We start from the raw sequence: 25957 nt of genomic DNA on the forward strand, positions 1-25957 counted from the left end.
TGATAGAAATCAGGTACAATTTACATTAGAAAGGTAAACTATGGGTGGAATCCTGTGGGATCCTGAACGATGTGGGCTATGGTGAGATATGTGGCAGAATTGCACAAATTGTCTAACAAGGGCTATCTTGACATTGCAAGTAATTTGCTTTTAACTAAGTTCAGAGGCAAAATTCTCAATAGTTGCCTATTACTGCTTGTTGATGACTTTATTAACTGAAGAGCTCACCTCATTAATATGCAACTTTGTATCCTACTGTCTGCCATGAGCAGGAGAAAGTGAGGACTATAGATTCTGGAGATCAGAGTCGAAGAATGTAGTGCTGGGAAAGCACAGGCAGTCAGGCAACATCCGAGGAGCAGGAGAATCGACAATTCGGGCATAAACTAGATGCCAAGAATTTTCGACATGGATGTCAGAGCAGGTACTTGGAGATTTCAGCTCACTTTTGCCTGTGAAGAGAATCTAATTTGCTCAACAACATCTCAGGTCATGATCCATGCACAAAAAGCACATACATCCCTTGTCCACGGACATTGTCATCCAAAGTTTGTCAACCCCTTTGAATCCTCATGACATGTTTTTGATCTATTGGCAGGATACCCAGGAAGCAGAGAGTTGCATAGCAGGGTGCACCAGCAGCTACATTGAAAGGCTGTTGCGAGAACATTTTGCCCCCAAGGACAGGCATCCAGCTCACAGACTGGACCAGACTGTATCTCAGAGCTGCTCACTTAGAGTCATAGAGTCATAGAGAAGGGCCTGTGCCCGAAACGTCGAATCTCCTGTTCCCTAGATGCTGCCTGACCTGCTGTGCTGTTCCAGCAATAAAGTTTCAACTTTGATCTCCAGCATCTGCAGACCTCACTTTCTCCTCATAGAGATGTACTGCATGGAAACAAACCCTTCGGTCCAACCCGCCCATGCCGACCAGATATCCCAACCCAGTCTAGTCCCACCTGCCAGCACCCGGCCCATATGCCTCCAAACACTTCCTATTCATATACCCATCCAAATGCCTCTTAAATGTTGCAATGGTACCAGCCTCCACCACATCCTCTGGCAGCTCATTCCATACACGTACCACCCTCTGCGTGAAAAAGTTGCCCCTTAGGTCTCTTTTATATCTTTCCCCTCTCACCCTAAACCTATGCCCTCTAGTTCTGGACTCCCCGACCCCAGGGAAAAGACTTTGCCTATTTATCTTATCCATGCCCCTCATAATTTTATAAACATTTATAAGGTCACTCCTCAGCCTCCGATGCTCCAGGGAAAACAGCCCCAACCTGTTCAGCTTCTCCCTGTAGCTCAGATCCTCCAACTCTGGCAACATCCTTGTAAATCTTTTCTGAACCCTTTCAAGTTTCACAACATCTTTCCGATAGGAAGGAGACCAGAATTGCATGCAATATTCCAACAATGGCCTAAACAATATTCTGTACAGCTGCAACATGACCTCCCAACTCCTGTACTCAATACTCTGGCCAATAAAGGAAAGCATACCAAATGCCTTCTTCACTATCCTATCGACCTGCGACTCCACTTTCAAGGAGCTATGAACCTGCACTCCAAGGTCTCTTTGTTCAGCAACACTCCCTAGGACCTTACCATTAAGTGTATAAGTCCTGCTAAGATTTGCTTTCCCAAAATGCAACACTTTGCATTTGGCTGAATTAAACTCCATCTGCCACTTCTCAGCCCATTGGCCCATCTGGTCAAGATCCTGTTGTAATCTGAGGTAAGCCTCTTCGCTGTCCACTACACCTCCAATTTTGGTGTCATCTGCAAACTTACTAACTGTACCTCTTATGCTCGCATCTAAATCATTTATGTAAATGACAAAGCGTTGAGGGCCCAGCACCGATCCTTGTGGCACTCCACTGGTCACAGGTCTCCAGTCTGAAAAACAACCCTCCACCACCACCCTCTGTCTTCTACCTTTGAGCCAGTTCTGTATCTAAATGGCTAGTTCTCCCTGTATTCCATGAGATCTAACCTTGCTAATCAGTCTCCCATGGGGAACCTTGTCGAACGCCTTACTGAAGTCCATATAGATCACATCTGCTGCTCTGCCCTCATCAATCTTCTGTGTTACTTCATCAAAAAACTCAATCAAGTTTGTGAGACATGATTTCCTACGCACAAAGCCTTGCCTTTCCAAATACATGTACATCCTGTCCCTCAGGATTCCCTCCAACAACTTGCCCACCACCGAGGTCAGGCTCACCGGTCTATAGTTCCCTGGCTTGTTCTTACCACTCTTCTGAAACAGTGGCACCACATTTGCCAACGTCCAGTCTTCTGGCACTTCACCTGTGACTATCGATGATACAAATATCTCAGCAAGAGGCCCAGCAATCACTTCTCTAGCTTCCCACAGAGTTCTCGGGTACACCTGATCAGGTCCTGGGGATTTATCCACCTTTAACCGTTTCGAGACATCCAGCACTTCCTCCCCTGTAATCTGAACATTTTGCAAGATGTCACCATCTATTTCCCTACAGTCTATATCTTCCATATCCTTTTCCACAGTAAATACTGATGCAAAATATTCATTTAGTATCTCCCCCATTTTCTGTGGCTCCAAACAAAGGCCACCTTGCTGATCTTTGAGGGGCCCTATTCTCTCCCTAGTTACCCTTTTGTCCTTAATATATTTGTAAAAACCCTTTGGATTCTCCTGAATTGTATTTGCCAAAGCTATCTCATGTCCCCGTTTTGCCCTCCTGATTTTCTTCTTAAGTATACTCTTACTTTCTTTATACTCTTCTAAGGATTCACTCGATCTATCCCGTCTGTACCTGACATATGCTTCCTTCTTTTTCTTAACCAAAACCTCAATTTCTTTAGTCATCCAGCATTCCCTATACCTACCAGCCTCCCCTTTCACCCTGACAAGAATATACTTTCTCTGGATTCTTGCTATGTCATTTCTGAAGGCTTCCCATTTTCCAGCCTTTACTTGCTGATATGTAGTCAATCAGGGCAAAACCAGAGTTGTGTTTGAACTGTGTTTTCAGGGGGAAATATTCTTGTCTGCCGACAACACAGTGTGAAGATTTGAAAGCTCCCAACCTAATCTTCCCTATCAGTTTTTGGAAACCTATAGAGTAGAAAGCTAAGTTAGAAGTACCACTACCTTTACCAGGGTGAGAAGGTAACTGTGGCTAACATTTCATAAAAGCAACTAACGAGTCCACAACTGTACCTGTGAATCAACATATCAGGAAAACCAATTAAATAATTGGCCATTTGTGTTAATTTCCATCATTTAGACCTTAACTGTGTTTGTTTGTCTGTCTGTCTTTTGTGTCAATGGAGACTACAAATAAATGTTTTGGGTTTAAAGCATAGACATTAATCAGATTACCTTGTTGTTAATTTTTCTCTGTCAACATTATTGCGTATTTAATGAATTGTCAAGTCTTTTGTTTGAGATACAAATCCAGTGCCCGAAATTAATTGTTCAGAAAAGATGAGGATCGTTATTCAAAATTCTGGTCTGGTACTGTTGAAGTAACTGTTGGAGGTTTTTGATGATATAGTTTTACTGTGTTACAAATACAGAGATAGAACGGGTGATTTGGTTTGGCTGTCTGTATCAGTGTCAGATTTGGTTATGTTCTGAAAAGAAGCACTGCGCAAAATTATCATGAAAAAGGTGGGAGATTGGCACAAAGTGAATCATTCATTTCGAAAACTGGTGAAGACACAGTGGATCAGTGGTATTCTTCTGCATGAACTATTCCATTAACTTTATTAATCAAAACAGGAAATGTGCAAATCAGACACTTTCATCCAAAAATGTGATTTTTACAATCCTATCTATTCGAATGAAGTTCAAACTTCCTATTGTTATAATGGGTCTGACACATTTCAGTTTGTGCAGGCAGAATCCAGATGTTTTCTGAGATTAGGGCTGAGGCATGTTGTTGAGTCAATTAAAGGAAAGCTTTACCCTGCATTGAACTTACTCCATATGGCGTTAGAGAGTTTGATACTAACATTAACGTACCTGACTTATAAAAACATTTGTATCTCATCATTGATGTTCTTCACATTGATAAACACAATTTGCAAATATGGCCAGAATGATCCAACCTGAGATACATCTCAATAAATACAATTGTCACGTTTTATGGGAATGATGGAGAAATAGCTGGAGATGAGCATAATTCTGGTCTCAAAGGTTCAAAGGCCAGATGCAGCTAGTAGAACACTTTCTTCCTGCCTGCAGCCTTCCCATTCTTTATGATTTCTTTACTTCCATTTTCTACACTACAGCAGACAGATCTCTTCAAAAGTACTTAATTTCTGTAATTGGAACGTCCTGAGGCAATGAAATGCGTCATTGAAATGCAAATACTTTCCTTCGGGTGAAGCCTGCCAGATAAGTTTAGTTACAGGATGAAATCATTCATGCAACTTTACACTAATAGTTACTATTATCAAAAGATGGCAATCAAGTGTTCCTCATTTTGTTTGACCCAGTTTGATCCCTGATTTTTAATTTATGTAGTGACAAGAATCTTTTTGTCTTTTCTAAGGAAAAGAAAGGGTAATTGAGAGTGGTGAGCATTTCACAAGAAGTGTTAAATTTTAAATCTTTTTGCAGGCATAAATTGGATGATCTCATGCTTGCTTTGCAAACAGCACTTAACTGGCGTGAAAGAATGAAACATGCAAAGACATTTTGTAGTAACTGATGATGAGAACTATAGTAGGCATAGAGTGCAATTATGCAAAGATAAATTTTCTGAACGAGCATGTTTGAAAGAAAAATCAATGAATGTTTATTAATCACATCATACAAGTGACATTGTTATTAAAATATTTAATTGCTCATGTCCTAGCTAGATCTGCAAAATGATTTTTCTGAGGGAAAGTATTAATATCTGCAGCACTGGTAGATCAAACTTTAAATGCCTCTAACATGACAGAAAATAAAATAAAATAAAACAATTAATTCACTTACCTCCTCCAATCGAAATGCCTTCCTGCAATATTCAACTTTGTTGATGTCGACGTCACAAATTTGATCAATTTTTGGCATAAAAATATTTCAAATATGAAATCTTTTGCATTGAGAATTGTTTTAAACCAGTGGGAAACATATATTCACCGTCATGAATATCAACAAGTATAAAATATGCTTGTCTGCTTTGTGATACATCAACCAATCTTGATACTCAATATAGCCTCAGTCAGTCATCTGAACTTTGCTTATGCCAAATGGCAGAATATCAGATCAGACTCAGCATATGAAATGATTTTGATGCTCCTGATGTGGACACAGAACCATAGCTAATTCATTTGTCTAGACAGGCAAGGTAAAACTGTCAAAACTAATACTCTCAAAAAACTTCAACTTAAAACTGATCTCTTTAAGACATAAATTATACGGAGCATAATTCAACTGAGTTACTCATGTCTTTTTAACAATTGAAATTATTTATTCATCCAGAAATAGTTACAGATATTACCAATGTTGACTTGTGAGTATTATGCATTAATGTACAAAATAGAATAGAATAGAAATCATGGAATTCTTGTGGTGTGAAAGCAGGCCATCTTGCCCATTGAGTCCTCAATGCCCCTCTGAGGTGCATCCCAACTAAACCCACCACCCTACCCTATCACCCTGCATTCCTCGTGGTTGTTCCACCTAATCTACATATCTGTAAACACTATGAACAATTTAGCAATCTACCTAAGCTGCACATCTTTGGACTGTGGGAGAAAACTGGAGCGCCAGGAGGAAATCCATGCAGACACAGGGAGATTGTGCAAGCTCCACACAGACTGTCGCCCAAGGATAGAATTGAACACAAGTCCTAGTCCTGTAAGGCAGCAGTGCCAACCACTGAGCAACCATGCTGCACTCGTGAAAACTTTTTAGCTTTTATTGGCATGGATATTACTCCAAAACCTAATTCTAAATGCAGTAAGGCCTCAAAATAGTGGATACATATATCAACAAATGAGGTGGTAATATTTTTAAATTTTCACTTGAGAATTTCAAAAATATCAAGAAAACTTTTATCTCTCGATGTTAGGGCAGTGCTATAGAGGATAGAGAGTGTGTGGGACATTGTGTGAGAGGCCTAGTCCATTTAAAACATTTGGGATGAGCTAAGTGCCTGCCTGAGACAGACTGGCAGCTTACTGCTTGATATACATAGGGCAACCTGGAATGGAGAAGAGGAGAATCAAAGTGAAAGGCTGTTCTGCAGCAGTCCAACCTTTATTCCTGGAGCCCAGGGGAACATTCTCAGAAAGGAATTTGTGGCAGGAGTTGCATGATCAGTTAATTTAAATACAGTTGGTGTAAGATATCTGAGCAATAGAAGTAATATTCTGAGCACCATGGAAATTAGAGTGCAGCATTTAAGAAGTAGATTCTGGTTGAAATTTGTAGAAAAGGTGAAGAAAAGAGCAGAAAGTAAGAAATAATACTTTGGTCATTTAACTGATTATCATCTTCCTTAATTTTATTTATGGTGACTATCTATGTCTCATTTTTCAAGAATAAGTACCATGAGATCAGCTTTCAGAGGGATGAAACAAGAGATCAGACCTTGGCACATAGAATCCAATCTGCAAAGTCTGCTCAATGAAATGGACGTCGGGTGAGACTGAGTGCTGGCTGTCAAAGTCCTCTTAGCAATGGGCTCCATTCTCCTTAAATGTGTCTGGCCTTCATTTGTGTACTATGTTCTCCCCTGCCTTCTCCTCCATCATAGTGGATTACAAAGATATTCTGTATGGAATCTCATATGTGCTCTTGAAAAATTGTGCTTAAATTCTCTGGTGGTCTTAATTTGGCAGCAGAAGGTCAATCACAGACAGAACAGTGTGATATTATAGACTTCATAATTTTAATAAAATTAATGGACTGAATAAATCATCAAAAGATAAACTATTACACATAGCAATAACTCTGTCTGAATAAACTGTTAGGAAACAAAGACAGGATGTTACACAGAGACTGAGCAATTAGTCTTGCCGAGGTTACATAAACAAAAATGCTTTGACACCAGTCTGATAAACTGGATGCTTTATTGCCACATGGCTAACTGATTGCCCTGCAGTAGAATTTGAGGAGTTAATCACAGGAAAGCTGTGTCATCAAACAGACAGTCAATGCCAAATGTTACAAGAAACAAAGAAATCACTTTTGAAAAAGAAGCCAGCTGTAGACGTGCAGTACTTTGAATGAAACAATGCTAAAGAAATATATGTCACTTCAGAGACTGAAGAACAGAAATCTATATGAGTCAAACCACAACTCCACCTTAGCAGAACTTCAAAGAACAGCACTACACAAGAATCAAACTCTGGAGACTTGCCCCAGCAACAGATCACTGTTGGTTGAAGACCTGGCAAGGTTTCACCATTAATCAGGTAATAGCTAAGGTGGGCTGCAGGTTTATGCTTGCATACTTGAGAGGTCTTACACTTGGTCATTACATTCATTAAAGTTTGAATTATTGTTTCAGTACTTGACTGTCTATGAGTCTTAAAACATAGCTGAATTAAAAAGTAACTTGTGAGTGACATCCCCCCAACAACAGCAAAGCAATAACGTGGCAAACAGTCATTGCCAGTAACAGAATTTGTTCACAAAATTTTACTTTCATCGATCGTGGTAGCATCTGCACTTTTATTTCTCAATGCAATTTATCCCTCATGCATTTCAATAATAAAAACTAGAAATTCAGAGATACAATTTGATCCTCTCTATAATTTAAACAAATTAGGTCACTCACATTTCAGTGGGCAAATTGTAGGAAGTACCAGAGCCTTGTTAAAATGAAAGTCAGTGTTCTATGATGCTCCACGGCTCTACTGCAAATTTAAAGGCAGAGTTTGCTGGTTCCTGCCAGCAGACCTTCTTGCTTGGAGAGATGATTGCTGGAATGGGACATGAGAGGAAGAAGATGATTGGAAGAGGGCCTACAGACAATTATGACCACTCACTGGCTGGTTTCCATTGGATAGGCATGATTAAAATTCCATTTTCAGCACCAAGGTCATTTTTTCATGTGGTAAGAAGTTGTTAATAGTACCTCAAATAGTTCAGCTCTAGGACTATTGCAATTCAACATCTTTTACAACTTCTTTTTCCAGCTGCTCATTAATAAATTGCCAGATTTATTATTTTGTTGTTGTTCAAAAGCTGTTCTTCAATTATGTTTTCCAGATCTAATGGAAATGCCACACTTGGAGCCTTAACTTGCCTGTTCACTGTAGTTACTGCTTTACCTGATGACTCTTCTGGCAATCTTCTGGATTTGTTTAATATTATAAAAAGGTTGATCAAGTTAGGTAGAAGTGGTAATAAAACTGGAAGTACTGGAGAAACTTAACAGGTCTAGAGAAGACGTTCCAAAGAAGTGTCAAATCAGCCTTGCAATGTTTAACATGTTACTTCTTATATACATATGCTGTCAGACCTGCTGAGATTCTCTATAATCTTTTTTTAAATTTTAGATTTCCAGAATCCACAGTATTTTGCTGCTGGCTTGATAAAAACAGTTTACAACAATTGCAAGATCTAAAATCAAGGGCAGTAGATACAAGATAAAAGGGCATAGATTTTTGCTTTGTGCAATAGTTTGATTTAATGGAAGTGAATCAGCAGCCTGTTGCACATCTCTCAATTTTTATTTCCAATGAGTTTTATAGATTCATGTCCTGAAGGACATTAAGAAATTAGTTGAGTTTTTATGATAATTCACCATCTTTGACAACTTCTTTTTCCAGCTGCTCACTAATAAATTGCCAGATTTATCATTTTGTTGCTGTTTAAATGCTGCTCTTCAGTTATGTTTTCCAGATCTAAAGGAAATGCCACACTTGGAGCCTTGGTTAGAGTGGTGCTGGAAAAGCACAGCAGGCCAGGCAGCATCTGAGGAGCAAGAAAATCAACATTTCAGGCAAAAGCCCTTCATCAGGAATCAAGCCATTCTTGATGAAGGGCTTTTGCCTGAAACATCGATTTTCCTGCTCCTCAGATGCTGCCTGGCCTACTGTGCTTTTCCCGCACCACTCTAATCTTGACTCTGGTCTCCAGCATCTGCAGTCCTCACTTTCGCCATACTTGGAGCCTTAACTTGCTTGTTCACTGTAATTACTGCTTTACCCGATGACTCTTGGGCATTTTCTTGTTTTGTTTCAGATCCCACCCTGGCTTGGTGCTGTAGTACTTTAACTTCCATCTTTCCATATTCATGATCTCTATTGTTGATATATCTGTAAATACTTGACCTTCTTGTGTGTCTGTGTTTGGTCTTGAGGATAGCAAGCTGAACAGTGCATATCACATAGCAGCTGTACCCACTTCACTTATAATAAATGCCAACAGTGGAGTATTCTCTGTCTCATAATTTGAGTTAGGATGGAAAGTTCCCAGATGAAGTGTATAGTGTAAGTGAGGTAGAGTAATTGCAGGATGTAGCAAAAGAGCAAGATAGCATTCAGCTGTCAAATTCTAAGATTAAAGTAATCCTCAAATTAGCGACATCTGCAATTCCTGGTGTAATTGAGAAGACCCAAACCTCTGACTGCTGCTGAAGATACACAAGTACACTCATACATATAGATTTGGTGATATAAGTGGTATTTTATTGCTAACAATCAAAATTCTTGATGACTAAGTGATTGCAACATGATCAGAGAGCTGATTGTATGCTCCCTCATTTTCCACCAATTGTTCCTTGCGTGCACGCCTTCCCCCCTGAAATCCCAGGATCATGAAGTTAGTCTTGGTATGCTAAGACATATCTGACAAAGTCAGTTGCCATCCTGATGCATATACAGATACAATTTTCAATAGTAGGTCATTTCTACCCACGAGAGTCATAGAGTCATACAACACAGATGCAGACCCTTCGGTCCAACCGGTCCAGCCCAACCATAATCCAAAATTAAATTAGTCCCACCTCCCGGCCCTTGGCCCATTTCCATTTAAGCATTTCTTATTCATGTATTTATCCAAATGTTTTTTAAACTTTGCAATCGAACACACATCCACCACTACCTCTGGAAGTTCATTCCAAACACGAACCACTCTCCAGAAGGTGACTTAAAAGAAGCTCTGGGATTTACATTTTGATGAACCAAAATCTACAACCAATTCTAAAAAAATAAAAAAAAACTTAACAATCTAGGTTTGTTCAATATATTATTTCAGTTGCATGACACTATTATTTTGCTATAAATCCTGTGTCTTATGGCCTTATGCTCCACAATCACCTGATGAAGGAGCAGTGCTCTGAAAGCTGTTGCCTCCAAATAAACCCAATAAACCTATAACCTGGTGTTGTGTGATTTTTAACTTTGTCCATCATTGGCTCATTCACATTTTGAAATTCAAGAAAGATAAACAGTCCTATGTTTTTGCATTGTCCAAAGTTTTCATAAAGGCCTTGTATTCATTGTTGAAATGATTATTTTGAAATAAATGTCAAATTATACTTTTGTTATTTTCCTTTATAATTTATTCCTCAATTCTGTCTGTCTGAATATTGGTATGCTAGTGGGGATTTATGATCAAAGATTAGGCTTAGATCATATTAATATTAATTAGATTTCCTTCTAGTTTATTTCTGTTCTGCAAATTTACATTCTTAATAATAAATTATTATTTATTGTTTAAGTTATAAACTTGGTATCCAAGATCTATTATTTTTGAAGTCTATTTGGGAACAATTGAGCAACTTTGAGGTCATTGAAGATTTTAATTCATTGTGTTGTGAATCCAGTGATGGGAGGCTGATCTGTTTTGGCTTGCTATCCCTGTATCATAATACTTTACTTTGTAGCCACACTTATAGGACTACAGTATTTCTGTCTTGACTGGCCTTTTAGCATTGATGCAAAGCTAGGGAATCTGTCTTGTTTCTCAGCAGTCATCAGACGAGGGGGTGGACATGTTGCTGTATGGCACCATATTATGTCAGTCTCACATCTGAACACTATGACAAATACACTCCATGTGCTTCAAATAAGTTGGTGTGTCTCAAAGTTGAAGTGGAGTAGTCAGTCAGGGGTCCCAGCCCAATAGTTAGGGAATGTCTGATAACAGCCGAGGCCTTAGTTAAGGTCACCCTGTCACTTGGGGTGATCAGGGCCAGGATTCTTTCCTCATTGTGGATGAGAAGCTGAATACCAGACACTCTGCACCTGTCTTTCTTTTTGCCCTGTTGTGGGTTGATCTGTCCTGGAATGAGAGAAAGTCAATGATTGAATAAGGGGAAAGTGACTTGCACAGTTGTTAAAAATCTCACAACACCAGGTTATAGTCCAACAGGTTTAATTGGAAGCACACTAGCTTTTGGAGCGTTGCTCCTTCATCAGGTGGTAGTGGAGGGCTCAATCCTAACACACAGAATTTATAGCAAAAATTTACAGTGTGATGTAACTGAAATTATACATTGAAAAATTGATTGTCTGTTAAGCCTTTCATTTGTTAGAATACCATGACAGTTTCACTTCTTTCATGTGTAAATCACAAAACCTTTTTCTCTAAAAAGTTGCATTCTCATGTTAGCTGTTAACAATGGTGATAGCTAGACAATATGTTGAAGGTGTTAGCCTCCTGTGTTCTCTGTCTATGCCATGATGTTTAGATTGATTCTAATCTGAAAAGTGAGATAATGGAGTTTTACATGAATTCATGCAGTTTTTGAGCAAAGTACAATGTAACCCTGTAAGTACAAAATATATGTGTGCATGTGGGTCTTTGTCTGTCTGTGTGTGGCTGTCTGGGTTGGGGGTTGTGAGTGTGAGCAAATGTATGTGTGTGTGTAGTGAGTGCAGAGTGTCTTAATTCTGTGAGGGGGTGCATGTGTGAGTGTGGGAGTGTGGGTGTCTGTAAGGGTGTGTCGCTCCGAAAGCTAGTGTGCTTCCAATTAAACCTGTTGGACTATAAACTGGTGTTGGGTGATTTTTAACCCCAGTCCAACACCGGCATCTCCAAATCATGCACAGTTGTTAGTACTCGTGCAGATGGAACAAAGGTGGTGAGGTTTGCTGAGAAAGTGAATAGGCAATGTAAAAGCTATGCATGCTTAGCAATCCAGAGAAAGTGGGTGTTTGAAAGCAAGTGAGAGATGTTTCCAGCAACAGAGATAGTGGTAGTCTATGATCCTTAGTGAGAAATGTATGTAGTACCGTACATAGAGTGAGTGTGAGGTAGCAGACAAAAGATGGTGACATTCATCCTGGTGGAGCAGAGAAGGTCTCTGACCTTCTTCCTAAATTACTGGGCATTCCTTTAGATGGCTCAGATGTCATTAACTTTGGTGGCAGCCCAGACCAGGCTGGCAGGGTTCTGTGTTGTGGTCGCCTCTCCTGGTCCCATAGGAAAAGGATGTCCCTCTGCTGCACCACCTGAACCATCAGGACCTTGGTGCCTGATCATAAAGTAGGGCATCAATTTCCTTCTTTCTGTCATGTCCAGGACAAATGTTATGAAGCATGTAGGGCACCTACAGACTTACAGAGCTTGACCAGGTGCAGGACTGTCTTTTAAAGATGGCACTGGTGCCAGGGGTCCCAGGTTACCTGGGAAATAGTGAGTTTTTCTAGCTATGGCAGGTGAGAGAATTAGGCTAACATCAGACGTGAGAGGCACTATAGGGGCGTCGGGGATCATTAATGAGGTGAATTGGGGATAATAGTGCAAGAAACTATGCTTGACCTGGCAGAAAAAAGCTCTCCAGAAAACTCAATGAAAATGACGCTTTACCAAATTATGGTAAGATTCAGCCCACTAACTCGGAAAATCGTCAATGAACTGAACTGGCAGATGCAATAGAAATGTAGTAGAGGTCTTAGAAAATACCCTAATGGATGTCAAAAGGTGACCATACACCTACAGTCTTTTGAACTGAAAAAACAGTAATTCTGTAATAAATAATAAAACACATTTACTTTGTGGTAACAAATGGTCATAGTTTCGATGATGAAGCTTGCAAAACTGAGGCTGATTTCACACTGGTGCAACTTGCCCTGTGTTTTTTGGTGTTGTATAAATATGATGAAAATGAAATGTTGCCTGAACTGAAAGTATGCTTCCATGTTCAAAGTGTTAATGAAAAAAACATGTCCATTATTATTATTCAAAACACACACAGGCACATTCAAATCAATTCCAGGTTACATAACTTTGAAGCCAGTAAATTTTAAATCCAGTAAATCTTGCTGGCTCTATTCATCGGATCAAAATTTCTATTGTATTCCTGCACAACACATGGTGGGGTGGCACAGTGGCTCAATGGTTAGATGCTGTCTCACAGTCCCAGTGACCTGAGTTTGATTCCAGCCTCTGGTGACTGTATAGAGTTTGCACATTCTCCCCGTGTCAGTGTGGGTTTCCTTTGGATGCTCCAGTTTCCTCCCACAATCCAAAGATGTGCATGTTAGGTGAATTGGCTGTGCTAAATTGCTCATAGTGTTCAGGGATGTAGGTTAGATGCATTAGTCAGGGGTAAATATAAGGTTGGGGAATGGGTCTAGGTGGATTACTCTTCAAAGGGTTGGTATGGACTTATTGGGCAAATGGCCTGTTCCCACACTGTAGGGATTCTAAGAAAAAAATTCGTTCAAGTTACGGTTGATTTGTGAATTTGATTGATTTTCATGCATAATACTTTACCCCAATTTTTATAAACTTTCAATATAAGTATTTGTCCTAATCAGAACAAGAAAACGTATTACTGATTTTGAAAAAAATAATTCTGTACTAGAGATGCTCTACCAATGTGGTACTTTTCTGCCAGCATGTGCTCATTTGAGTAAGGTTGATGACTGGATTTTCTGATCTACGCACAACACTAGCGGGATTCTGAGTAGAGCTTCCAGGCCTAGAAGCCAAACTCTATTACAACTGTCAAGATCATGCAGCCTCTAAATATTTCTGCCTCTGTCTTCTCCCAAGCTAACATAAGTATCATCAGTTATATTATCAAGTGTATTGATACAATCATATGGGTGGCCAATTGGTCAACATTTTTATTTCCTTTCAAACTGTGCAATGGCATATCACCACATTTTTCTTGAATACAAAGGGTCCCTTGGTGACTGACATGAGACCCCAAAGACCACAAAGGTTGCAGGTAGGTTGTGCTTCAAAGATTTTGGGGGTAATTTTGAGTTTGGGGTTATTGCAAAAAATGATATCTGGTCGGTTTCTGTAATATTATCTTCTCCAATTTTAATGACTGTGATTCCAGCTCTCTGTGTTTTCTTGTTAAAGAGGGCTGAAGGTTACTGTTTTCAAAAATTATGTGTTTTTCTCCTGTAATCGAATGCCATGCTGTGCTGCTTTGTTTGACTGACTGTTCTAGCAGTTTTACTGTGGATATTCTTAAAGGGTGTGAGTGGGAGAAAAGATTACTAAGACAAGAAGTGACATTATTGCAGAATGAGCCAAGAACTGTTCCTATTTATTTGGTTTTCTACTGGTCTGTTTCTGAACTCTCCAATAGAGTTCTCTTCGATAGAGTAAACAGAGAAAAAGTTAGTTCCCTTGAGGTCAATAACTAGAGCTCATTGATTTTAAACTATTGTCAAAAGATTTAGAGAGGATATATATCTTTTTTTATCACACAAAGGATTATTGGCATCTGGAATGCATTACTTGAAATAGTGACAGGTAAGGCAATATTTAGAGTCTTATGTACAATTCTGGTCACCCTGCTATAAGAAGGATGTTATTAAACTGGAAAGGTTGCAAAAATGATTCACAAAGATGTTAATGAGTGTCAGAGAAATTTGCCAATAGGTTAGAGATCACAAAGCACAGCTCAAAGTGAAATTGACAAACAGTTGTTTGCAAAAGATATCACTGGAAGAGAAACTGACTAGGCTGACACAGAACTGACAGTCTGTACAGGTAGATCAGACTTTCTCTTCCTAGAGCTGAGGATGAGACCAGTTTTTATAATAATGCTGTACAATAAGGCTGATTAAAAAATCTGCAAAATACAGTGTATTGGAAATGGAGTAATCTAGTTACAAGGATGCTAATTGGAAAACAGTTATCAGATGAATGTCCTGTTCCTTCACACAATGCAACATCCTGAAAGTATCGATGGTTCCATTCCCCTTCACAGGTAGGTGTTAATGTCTCATCTGAAGTGGTGAGGTGCTTCCATTGTCTTGTTCTGGGAGCAATGCCTTACTGGTGCCTCTCTGTCTGACCTGCTCTTTGTGTGGATTTGGTATTGTTGGATTGTGTAACTTACCTTTGGGGCTTTGGGATATCTGTGGTGCTCTGTCATTGTTCGTGAGCTTGAAGTGTATTCCTTTGTCTGTGTGGGCTGTCTGGTTTGGCTTATGAGCCTGTTTGGGCATTCTGGGTGTTTTGGTACCATTGACCAATTTTGCTTTTGTGGGCCTATCGTGGGTTGGCAGGGTGGCAGATCTTTTCCCACACTGACACTGGAAGCTCTGAGTTATAAGTAGAGGCTGAATAGGCTGGGACTATTTTTCCCTGGAGTGTAGGAGGCTGAAGGGTGACATGGTGTGGGCGGCATGGTAGCACAGTGATTAGCACTGCTGCCTCACAGCGGCAGAGACCCGGGTTCAATTCCCACCTCAGCCAACTGACTGTGTGGAGTTTGCACATTCTCCCTGTGTCTGCGTGGGTTTCCTCCGGGTGCTCCGGTTTCCTCCCACAGTCCAAAAATGTACAGGTTAGGTGAATTGGTCTGGGTGGGTTGCGCTTCAGCGGGTCAGTGTGGACTTGTTGGGCCGAAGGGCCTGTTTCCACACTGTATGTAATCTAATCTAATCAAAAAGATTTATGACATCATAATGAGGATATATAAGGTAAATAGCAAAGGATTTTTCCCCAGGGTAGGAGAGTCCAAAACTAAAGGGCATCGGTATAAGGTAAGAGGGTAAAGATTTAAAAGGGACCCAAGGGACAATTTTCTCACAGAGGCAGTGGTCCATATATGGAAAAAGCTGCCAGAAGAAGTGGTAGAGGAAGATGCAATTACAGTATTTAAAAGACATTTGGACAGTGACAAGGATAGAAAAGGTTTAGGGGGATGTGGGCCAAATGCAGGCAAGTGGGACTGGTTCAGTTGAGGAAACCTGGGCAGCATGGATAAGTTGAGCAAAAGGGCTAGTTTCTATATCGTATGATCAGGAATCCATAATCAATGATGACTTTATAAATAATTCTTAAAAGTAGCAGATACTTACTGGTACTTTATAGAATTACAGGCAAAAAGCTGAGCGGAGGGAAAGCTGTTGAGGGAGGTGTGCGGGATGGTAGTGATAGTGAGTACAACTGTCCTTTCAAAGGTCCACAAAAGGCACAGCGGGCCTTCTGGCCTCCTTCTTTGCTGTAGGTTTCTGTAGCTGAGATTTGTATGAGGTTACAGGGCCCAGAATGAGATAAGTCAAGTCAGACTTGCCATTGCGAATCAAGAACATGCCAATGATGACAGGGATAGAAGGGATGGGGGATGGGTAAGGTGGTCATGAAAACAATGCTAAATTTTTCAGTGTGACTGTTCCTTGCCAGAAGGGACAGTGGGAGATTTGATAGGTAGCAATCCTCCATGTCAAAGGGGTGCCCAATTATGGGGGCCCACCCTGAGCCCACCTGGAGGTTTCCACAAGTTTACAATCATTTACAGCTGGTAAAATATTAGCTTTAACAGATGTGATCACGTAATATGCTCAATTTGCTAAAAGGTAGTCATATCATTCAGTGCCTTCCTCACTACTGATTAACCTGGACTAGCTACTGCTGCTGCTCCAGCACAAGTATCCTGCCCCTTTGGAGGGAAAGCACAAAACTGCAAAGGACTGAAAACTCTGCTCTCAACTCTTTGCTCTATGCACATCTAAAATTGGACATTTTTTGTGCTAAAACTGAGGGGAATTCATTCTTAATAACTATCTCCACATGCATCCCCTTGCTTTCAGTTGTATCCATCCCAACAGGCCTGATTTTATACAACCTTCATAAGATTAGCTCTCTGCACAACCCAATTATACATGCAGTTATTCACAAAAATTCAAATGAAATTGACCCTACAAAATTGCAGTCAATAATCTCACTGAGCTGTTGGTTAGGTCTGTACCAAAAGCCAGGAAGGAACTGTCTCCTGAAAATGTACAGATCTTCAGTTTCTGTAAAGAAAAGCAGCAGTGTAGAAAAACATCTATAACTAGGTTCAAGGTAGGTCCTCCCCATAAATGGAGAACTTCTGTCCACCTCAAATTTGAATGGTTTTTTTATTGTCATATGTATTTTACAGTGAAAAGTACATTAAAATATAGTGAAATGCTTTCACTGTTGCCACGATCCAGCACTATGTTGAATAGTTTCAGCAACGGGCTCCTGATTGTGAGTGTGAACACAAATATTTGGACAAAAAATAACTGTGGATACTGGAAATCAGAAACAAATGAAAAATTGCTGGAAATCACTCAACAGGTCAGGCAGCATCTGTGGCGAGAAAGCAAAATTAATGTTTAAGGTCTACGGACCTTTTTTATAGAACTGCTTGGTAAAAGTTGGTATATAGGTCAGAGGTAGAGGTGGAACCCTGAGAAAGAGAAACACAGTGGGACAGAGAAAGGAATGGGTAAAGGTCGGTCTGGGAGAATGAATAGCTACTAATGGGGGTCATTCGTGGCTGACAAAGGGTTATTTGAGGTTGCAGTCCATGTGGTATATAGGCCACCCTATAAGGCCTAGTGTGTGGGGCTTGGGATAAGGGCACAGGAGAGGGTGCTCAGGCTCTAACATATTGAAATCAATATTGAGTTTGCATGTGGAAAATGAGATGCTGTTCTTCCAGCTTGCCCTGAACTTTGCTGGAGCTCCGTAGCAAACCTGTTACAAAGATGTTGGACAAGAAACATGAGAAAGAGTTAAAAAGGGAAGCAATTGGAAGCTCAAGGGTCATTTTTGCAGACAGAACATAGGTGTTCTGCAAGACAGTCACCCAGTTTTTGCCTCATTTCCCTAATGTAGAACAGACCACATTAGGAGCAGTGAATGCAGTAGAAGAGATTGAGTGAAGTACAGGTAAGTCACTATTTTGCCTGGAAGCTGTGTCTGGGGCCTCAGATGCTGATGAGGGAGGAAATAAACAGGAAAATGTTACAAGTTCTGCAATTGCATGGGAAGGTGGTGTGGGCATCTGGAGAGGTGCTGGGAATGGAGGGCAAGTGGACAAAGGCATCCTCAAGGGAATGGTCTTTGCAGAAGACTGACAGAGGAGGGGAGTGAAGGGGAGGGTAGGGGAATATGTGTCTGTTGTTGGAATCCCGCTGGAGCTGGCGGAAAAGGCGGCTGGTGATCCTTTGGATGTGGATGCTAGTGGGATGGTAGGTAAAGGGGAACCACATCGCTGTTTTGAGAGGGGACAGATGAGGAGAGGGCTGAAGTGTAAAAGGTGGGCTGAACCTGACTGGGGGCTCTATCAACCATAGTAGTAGGAAATCCTCAATTGAGGAAGACTGTGGATATATGTGAGGCGCGTGATGAGATGAGATGGCTGTGACCTGGAAATTGGAATTCTGAAACTGATTGCAATTTGAGAAGAAGTAACAAGGACGATTGATGAGGACAGAGAGGTGAACGTGATCTACCTGGCCTTCAGTAAGTCATTTGACATGGTTCATCATGGTAGACTGGTTAGCAAGGTTAGATTGCATAGAATACAGGGAGAACTAGCTGTTTGGATACAGAACTGGCTTGAAGGTAGAAGACAGAGGGTGGTGGTGGAAGGTTGCATTTCACACAGGAGGCCTGTGTGAAATGCAGGGATTTGTGTGTGCTCCAAGGATTAGTGCTGGTCCACTACTTTTCGTCATTAATACAAGTGATTTGGATGTGATCAAAGGAGGTATAGTTAAAACCATGAGACTATAAGAAAAAAAGAGCAGAAATTAGGCCATTCAGCCCATCTAGTCTTCTCCACCATTCAATCATGGCTGATAAGTTTCTCAAACCCCATTCTCCCGCTTTCTACCCATAACCCAGAGTTAGTAAAATTGGACATGTAGTGGACTTCAGAGTACAACAGGATCTTGATCAGATGGGCCAATTGGCTGAGGAGTGGCAAATGGAGTTTAATTTAAATAAATGTGAGCAGCTCCATTTGGAAAAGCAAATCAGGGCAGGACTTATACACTTAATGGTAACGTCCTGGGAGTGTTGCTTAACAAAGAGATCTTGGTGTGCAGGTTCATATTTCCTTGAAAGTGGAGTCCTAGGTAGACAGGATAGTGAAGAAGGCATTTGGTATGCTTGCCTTTTTTAGTCAGTGCATTGCGTATAGCATGTTGTGGCTGTACAGGACTTTGTTTCGGCTCTTTCAGAATACTCTGTGCAATTCTGGTCTCCCTGTTAGAAGGATGTTGAGAAACTTGACAGGATTTTGAAAAGATTTACAAGGATGTTGCCAGGGTTGGAGGGCTTGAACTATAGGGAGAGGCTGAATAGGTTGGGGCTGTTTTCCCCGGAGCATCAGAGGCTGAGGGGTGAACATATAGAGGTTTACAAAATCATAAGGGGCATAAATAGGGTGAACAGCCAATGTCTTTTCCCTGGGGAGGGGGAGTTTAGAACTAGAGGGTATAGGTTTAAGGTGAGAGGGATGGATTTCAAAGGGACCTAAGGGACAACTTTTTCATGCAGAGGGTGACGCATGTATGGAGTGAGCTGCCAGAAGAAGTGGTGGAGATTGGTGTAATAACAACATTTAAGAGACGTCTGGATAGGGATATGAATAGAAAGATTTAGAGGGACATGGGTCAAATGCTGGCAAATGGGATTAGATTAATTTGGGATAATGGCCAATATGGGCAAGTTGGACCAAAGAGTCTGTTTCCATGCTGTACATCTCTATGACTCCGTGACTGTATGATGTAAAGTGTCAGAAGAACCGTGGATGTAAGTGGGAAGGGACTGGGCAAGGGGAGAAAAAATCTAGTTGAGGTAGGAGTGGATGCATTCTGTGAGACAGGAGCAAGCAAAAACAATGGATCCCCAGGGCAGTCCTGTTTGTGGATTTTGGGAAGCGGGCTGTACGGGCTAGGGACATATAAGCATGGAGCCAGAGAGGGGAGATCACTAGATGAAATGAGATCAGTGACCGTTGTGGACACAATGACCTGATGATTGAGGGTGGGGTCATGATCCAGGGAAGATAGGAGGAAGTATTAGAGTGCTGGCGCACAGTCTCTGCAATATAAATGTCAGTATTCCAGAAAACAACAGTGCTATCTTTGTCAGCAGGCTTGACGACAAAGTCAGGCTGGATGTGAGAATATTTGTAACTTTTTCACCTTTCGCCTGATATCCATTGTGTGGCCAATGCACTCACTGAAAACAAGCAGCTTGACCCTCCAGCAAATGGACTGAAATCTACCTTGAAGTTAAATTTGGTTTGTCATCTGGATGTCCAATAGAAGAAGTCTCTGGGACTGTCTGGTCTTCTTTGTTATGATGTCTGCTTTACATACAGCCATTGTAAGAATGCTTTCATACGTCATTTAATTGAGGGTTCCATCCTCATGCTGTAGGCCTTTATCTTGTACTTTAAGTTCATACTGTTATCTGCACATTTAGCTACAGATCTTCATTATCTCTGAGCTTTTGATATCTGCATATAGACTGAATCTGAAGCTATTGGATCTGTATCCTTATTAGGCTCGTCCACTTCTGATATCCAGGAGCCCTCTGTTCCTTACATCTGTACTTTACAGGTTACCAAATGCCATTCTCCATTGTAGTGTCTAAATCTGCTCTCTCTACATGCTTCTTCCAACCTAAATTTCTTCTCTCCTTCTGCTGTCAGTGCCTCATCATGAGTTACATCATCAATAACATCATTATGTACAACTATCAATCCCTAACACCCCCTTCCCTACCCACACCCACGCTCCCCCCCCCCCCCCCCCCTGCCCATTGACTCCATCTATATTTCCTGCTGCCTCACGAAAGCAACCAATGTAATCTAAGTGCCCTCTTACCCTCTTTGGTCAGGCAGATGATCTAAAAACTTTTAATCACTTGGAATACATCAAAGTACAGCTTCTTCCCTGCTGTTATTAGACTTCCGAATGAACTTCTCAAATTTTAAATTCAATATTGATCTCACTCTCTGGGCACCTTTTTTGCAGTTGTAATATAGTTTTGTTGACTCTGTTCTAGTACCTTAATACACTTTGTATGGTATGACCTGCCTGTACTGCATACAAAACAAAACTTTTCATTGTACCTAGCTACATGTGACAATAATAAGTCAAATCAAATCACATCAAATCAAATCAAATCAACCATCCCCCGCAGACATACACATGAGTGAGCACGCGTACACACTTTCTGAGAATAGAGTGGAGAATTATTATCCGGTTAATGGCTGCCTCCAAAATGATCGTCCTGAAAGCCTCATTCAAAAAGTGAGGTCCACTATCCCATTGTAATTACTTAGAGAAACTGTGTATTATGAAGATTCTTTTCAGTTCTCTGAGCCTGTTGTGATTGAATGAAGTCTTGTCACCTCAATACATCTTTAATAAGATTGTCTAGAATAAACATTTCTTCTCTTTGAAATCAAATAAATGCTAGCTTTTCTCCTGGCCTGCCCAGAAAACTTGATGAAATCAATGGCTTAGTAGGAATTATCTGTGGTGACATATGTCCAATCTGACTAAATATAATCCTGTAACTCCTTTGAAATGCCTGGCAAGCTCACTGATTATTGTGCTCTTGCTCTGTACTTAGATATGATGCTTAGATATCCTTGTGGAGTTTCTGTAGAATTTCTGTTTGACTTAACTTGATATGAACATTCAATGATTGTACACTAATAACTCTTCCACTATTGTCAAACGTTGTTTTAGCTCATGGTTTGCTGGACTATATTTAACCTCTCCTGCAGATAAAAGTGTCTGACTTTAATATAGTTCTTCTCAGTTCTTGCAGCTCTTAAGCTGCATAAATGTGTATGCACTTTCCCTCAGTTGCCAGTAAAGTGTTGGTTATAGCCATATAAGTCTTTCTTTTTACTGCTGCACTTTGAGAGTGTATCCACTCTCTGTAGGGGAACCTAGATAAATATTTTTGCTCAACAATTAAGTATCCTGATCCTTCAGTATATGTCAATATTGAAACAACATATCTAACGTTAAGCTTAAATTCTGCTTCAAGTCAATAGTGCAGAATCAGTGTTGACTCTGTTTAATTTAGGAAGTTGCCTTCGCTTTTTGCTCTGTATCTTTAACTGCTCAAAAACTTTCCTTGCTATATGATTTTCATTTCTCTGGAAATTTCCCTTTTTCAAGATTTTTCTTCATTTTTGTGCTGATGAAAGTGCCTACACATTTTCTAAAGTATCCCAACTAACCATATCTTGCATAACAAAATATGGTCAATGATGATGTGGGACTTTGGGAAGAGAACAATGTCATATTTGGTCTTACCAATCTAAACCTTGTCAGAAAAATCCCCAATATATCCTCACAGAACTGTCACAGTTCGGGCTCTGATTTCTGTTTTTGTAGTGAAATGGATTGTCTCTGACAAACTTGAATTAAAAATATTTTCATCCCTGACACTGGCTATGATACAATCTTTTATCAATTCAACCTTCACTGCTTTTTAATTACAATGCCCTTTGATGATGGCCAGTTCATGACTTGACTTTGAAGTAAACTGCGAAGGATTCCCTGACTCTATTCCTATAGTTTTAGACAGAAGTCCCCCAAATGGAGGTGATGTGACTTGGCTTCTTCCTTTTCCTGCTTTGACGATCACAAATCTTTACAGTTTATCTGGATCTGGAATGCAATATTATGTGGCCACGTAGTGAGTTTGGAAAGCTTGGGCTTTGTTCTGGCATATGGAGGATCCTGGAATTCATGGGCCATCCATACTCAACCATGGGGATGATGGTGTGTAGAGATCTGTAGAATTCCTTCATTGGCTGTTTGGATGCGGCCATTTGGTGTGTGGACAGTCAAGGGTTTTGTTTCCTGGTGCACGGTTATACACACATGCAGCTTACATGGAACATTGCTTACTGAGCCAACCATGTTGCTGTGGAGGGCAGGTGAGTTTGACAGAAGTCCTTCCCTGAAGAACATAAATAAAACAAATGCATTTTTGCAACAATCAATAATTGTTGGCATCATCATCACTACTGAGACTACTTTTATATTCCAAATTGATATATCAAACCTGGAAATTTAAAATAAAGACAGAAAAAATGAGTGGACATACTCAGTGTCTGTGGAGAGACAAACAAATTTAAAGGACTTTATGTAAGAAGGAGAAAATTGGAGAACGATACACTGGTGAGTCCGACTTCGGTTGTAGGTAAATATTTGGAGGTTATTCTAAAACATAGGATTTATAGATATTCAGAGAAGCAAAAATTGATTCAGAATGGTCGGCATGGTTTTCTGTGAGGAAATTTGTGTCTTGATTGAGTTTTTTCAGGAAGTTACCAAAAATATTGAGGTCAGGGCAGTAGACGTTGTTTACTTGGACTTTACAAAAGTCTGTGACAAGGCTCTGCATGGTAGACTAATTCATCGAGTTTGGTTAAATGGGATTCAAGGTGAGCTTGTCAATTGGATACTTAATAGCTTAATGGTAGGAGTGGTGGTGGTGGTGGTGGCTTACCTTTCAGACTGGAGGCCTGACATTATCAGTGTTCCACAAAGATCAGTCCTGGGTCCTCTTTTGCTTGTAATGTCAAGACTTTGGGGCATATTTTAAAGATGAGAGGAGAAAGGTTTTAAAAAGACATGAGGGGCAAATTCTTACAGAGAGGTTGGTTCGTGTGTGGAATGAACTTCCTGAGGAAGTGGTGAATGTGGACACAGTTACAACATTTTAAAGACAGAGAGATAAGTATATGAATAGGAAAGGTTTGAAGGGATATGGGCCAGGAGCAAGAAGGTAGGACTAGTTTAGTTTGGGATTATGTTCGGACTGGTTGAACCGAAGTGTCTATTTCCATGCTGTATGACTCTATGACTCTCTGACTCTATGACTGAGTTTTCCCAGGCTTTGTGACATAAGCAGATCCAAAGGAGTCGTATTTGCTGACAGTGAGACCAATGAAAGACTATGTCCAGAGAAAAGCTTTTAATTGGTTGTCTCCGAACTCACCGCCCTATTAAGGATGGATGACAGGCTGAATCCCAATATTGGCTTCCCAAGCTGACAGCCAGCAACTCTGGAGACACAACAGCCCTAAGGGAGGAATGGACAGTCTTGTGGTAAGTAGGAGATTGAGATGGTGTTTCAACATGGAGGGACTCAGGGCAAGTAAGTTTTGGAGGAGGGGAAGTAAGTTTAAGAATTCCAAGGGGACAAACATATAGGTCCCTCAGATTGGAAAGAAAACCTCTCTAGATGCTTGTTTGGAATGAGGATGTGGACTTGCTGCTCTGCGGCCCTTCTCTTTGAGAAATTGAGCCATGTGGAGAAATAGCCCTCCAGACTTCTGCACAAAGGTCTCTTCCTTGTAGTTAATGGCCTCACCATTAACTCTATTGACAAAAAGTCAATTAATTCCAGCAAAATACTGGCAACCCTACTAAATCACTCCAATTGGTGTTTTAATTATGTCAATTGGTTGACCACCACAGTTTAGTGACAGCCAATTTGTCTCCATACTTATCATGATGAAAATTAATCAGGAAGCCAAAATGGTGTGGTTCTCTGCTATTATCCTGGTTTCCCCTCCTCCAAAATCACAACCCTATGACAGATACAATTCTGCCTATTTCTCCAGGTCAATGCTGTATTAGCAGAACAATTCTGATGAAATGAGAGAATGAATTCCATTCTTACATTCCCGAAATACTGCCTGACCTGCTGTGAATATCCAGCAATCAGTTTAATTTCTCAAACAAAAATAATTCATAAGCAGCTGCATTCCCTAGTCAGAATCATGGTAAGATATGAGCTGCTGCTATTGTATTTCTGGGAAAATATCTTCAGCATTCTCCATATCTTATAGCTCTTTCATCCTGCCACCTTAAAGCATCTAATCCTGAACATAGCAATAGCCGTGAATGGCTGTCATATCAAAATGATAATCAAAACATCAAATCCTACATTTCGCCTTCAAGTTTAATTCTAGTTCCCTCAGAATGACAGCATTAGGTATTTAAAAATGAAAAGATCTGTTCTGCAGGGAGGTCTGTGCTGTTTCAACTTAATCAGTTTACACATATACACCTAACAATGTACTTTCTTTGTTACATTGCTCATTGAGTAAAAATGCTATCTCTCCAGAAATAAGATTGATGTTGGTCAGTGCTATAGATATAGAATTAACCTGTCACATTTTCACTGCCTAAACAAATGGTCTGTTACAGGAAATTGATAGGTTGCAACAATATAAGCAAAGTATACCTAGTGCTGAGAAAACATACATGATATTGCAACTTTTCATCTTAAAACCATCACGATAGGCACGAGAATATCAAATCTCATTTTCTTTTCCACCAAGGCTCAGGTTCTGGATGAGCAAGAAATTATTTGGAAGTGTTTACTAAAGCAGAATTCAAGCATCGTTCATGTGCGAACAAGTGCGAGAATTGATATTTTGCCAATATTCACCTTAATCAGGAAGAAAATTGTTATAAGCAATAGGAAATACAACCTATTTGTCAAGCCTGCATGTGAAAATCCTTAGTGCTTGTATAGAGAAAATAACCCAAGACCACCAAGACTGTGAAGAGCATCAAGTCTATCAGAAAACATCAATCTAAAATTCAATATCCAGAGGACTCCTGAGAGGACAAAGAAAATGGGCACAATTACAGCCATAGATGCACTGTTTGCCATACTCTACCCATTTCTTAATGCTGTCAAGATATTCCCGTAAGAATTTGGAAGAGTGAATAATTTATTTAAATAATAATCCAGTGCTATATCCTGAAATTGCCT

General features: G+C 40.3%; 1 long non-coding RNA gene across 1 annotated transcript in view; it reads left to right on the forward strand.

The window, feature by feature from the left end:
- Nucleotides 1-14911: 14911 nt before the first annotated feature.
- Nucleotides 14912-25957, forward strand: part of LOC122550593 (uncharacterized) — an 83993-nt gene continuing 72947 nt past the window's right edge. The window contains exon 1 of the long non-coding RNA XR_006311890.2: nucleotides 14912-15122. This is a non-coding gene — a long non-coding RNA (uncharacterized LOC122550593). The remainder of the gene's footprint in view (nucleotides 15123-25957) is intronic.

The sequence above is a fragment of the Chiloscyllium plagiosum genome, unplaced genomic scaffold, assembly GCF_037043375.1.
Source record: "Chiloscyllium plagiosum isolate Xiang-an unplaced genomic scaffold, Cpla_swu_hap1 HiC_scaffold_6, whole genome shotgun sequence".
NCBI lineage: Eukaryota > Metazoa > Chordata > Chondrichthyes > Orectolobiformes > Hemiscylliidae > Chiloscyllium > Chiloscyllium plagiosum.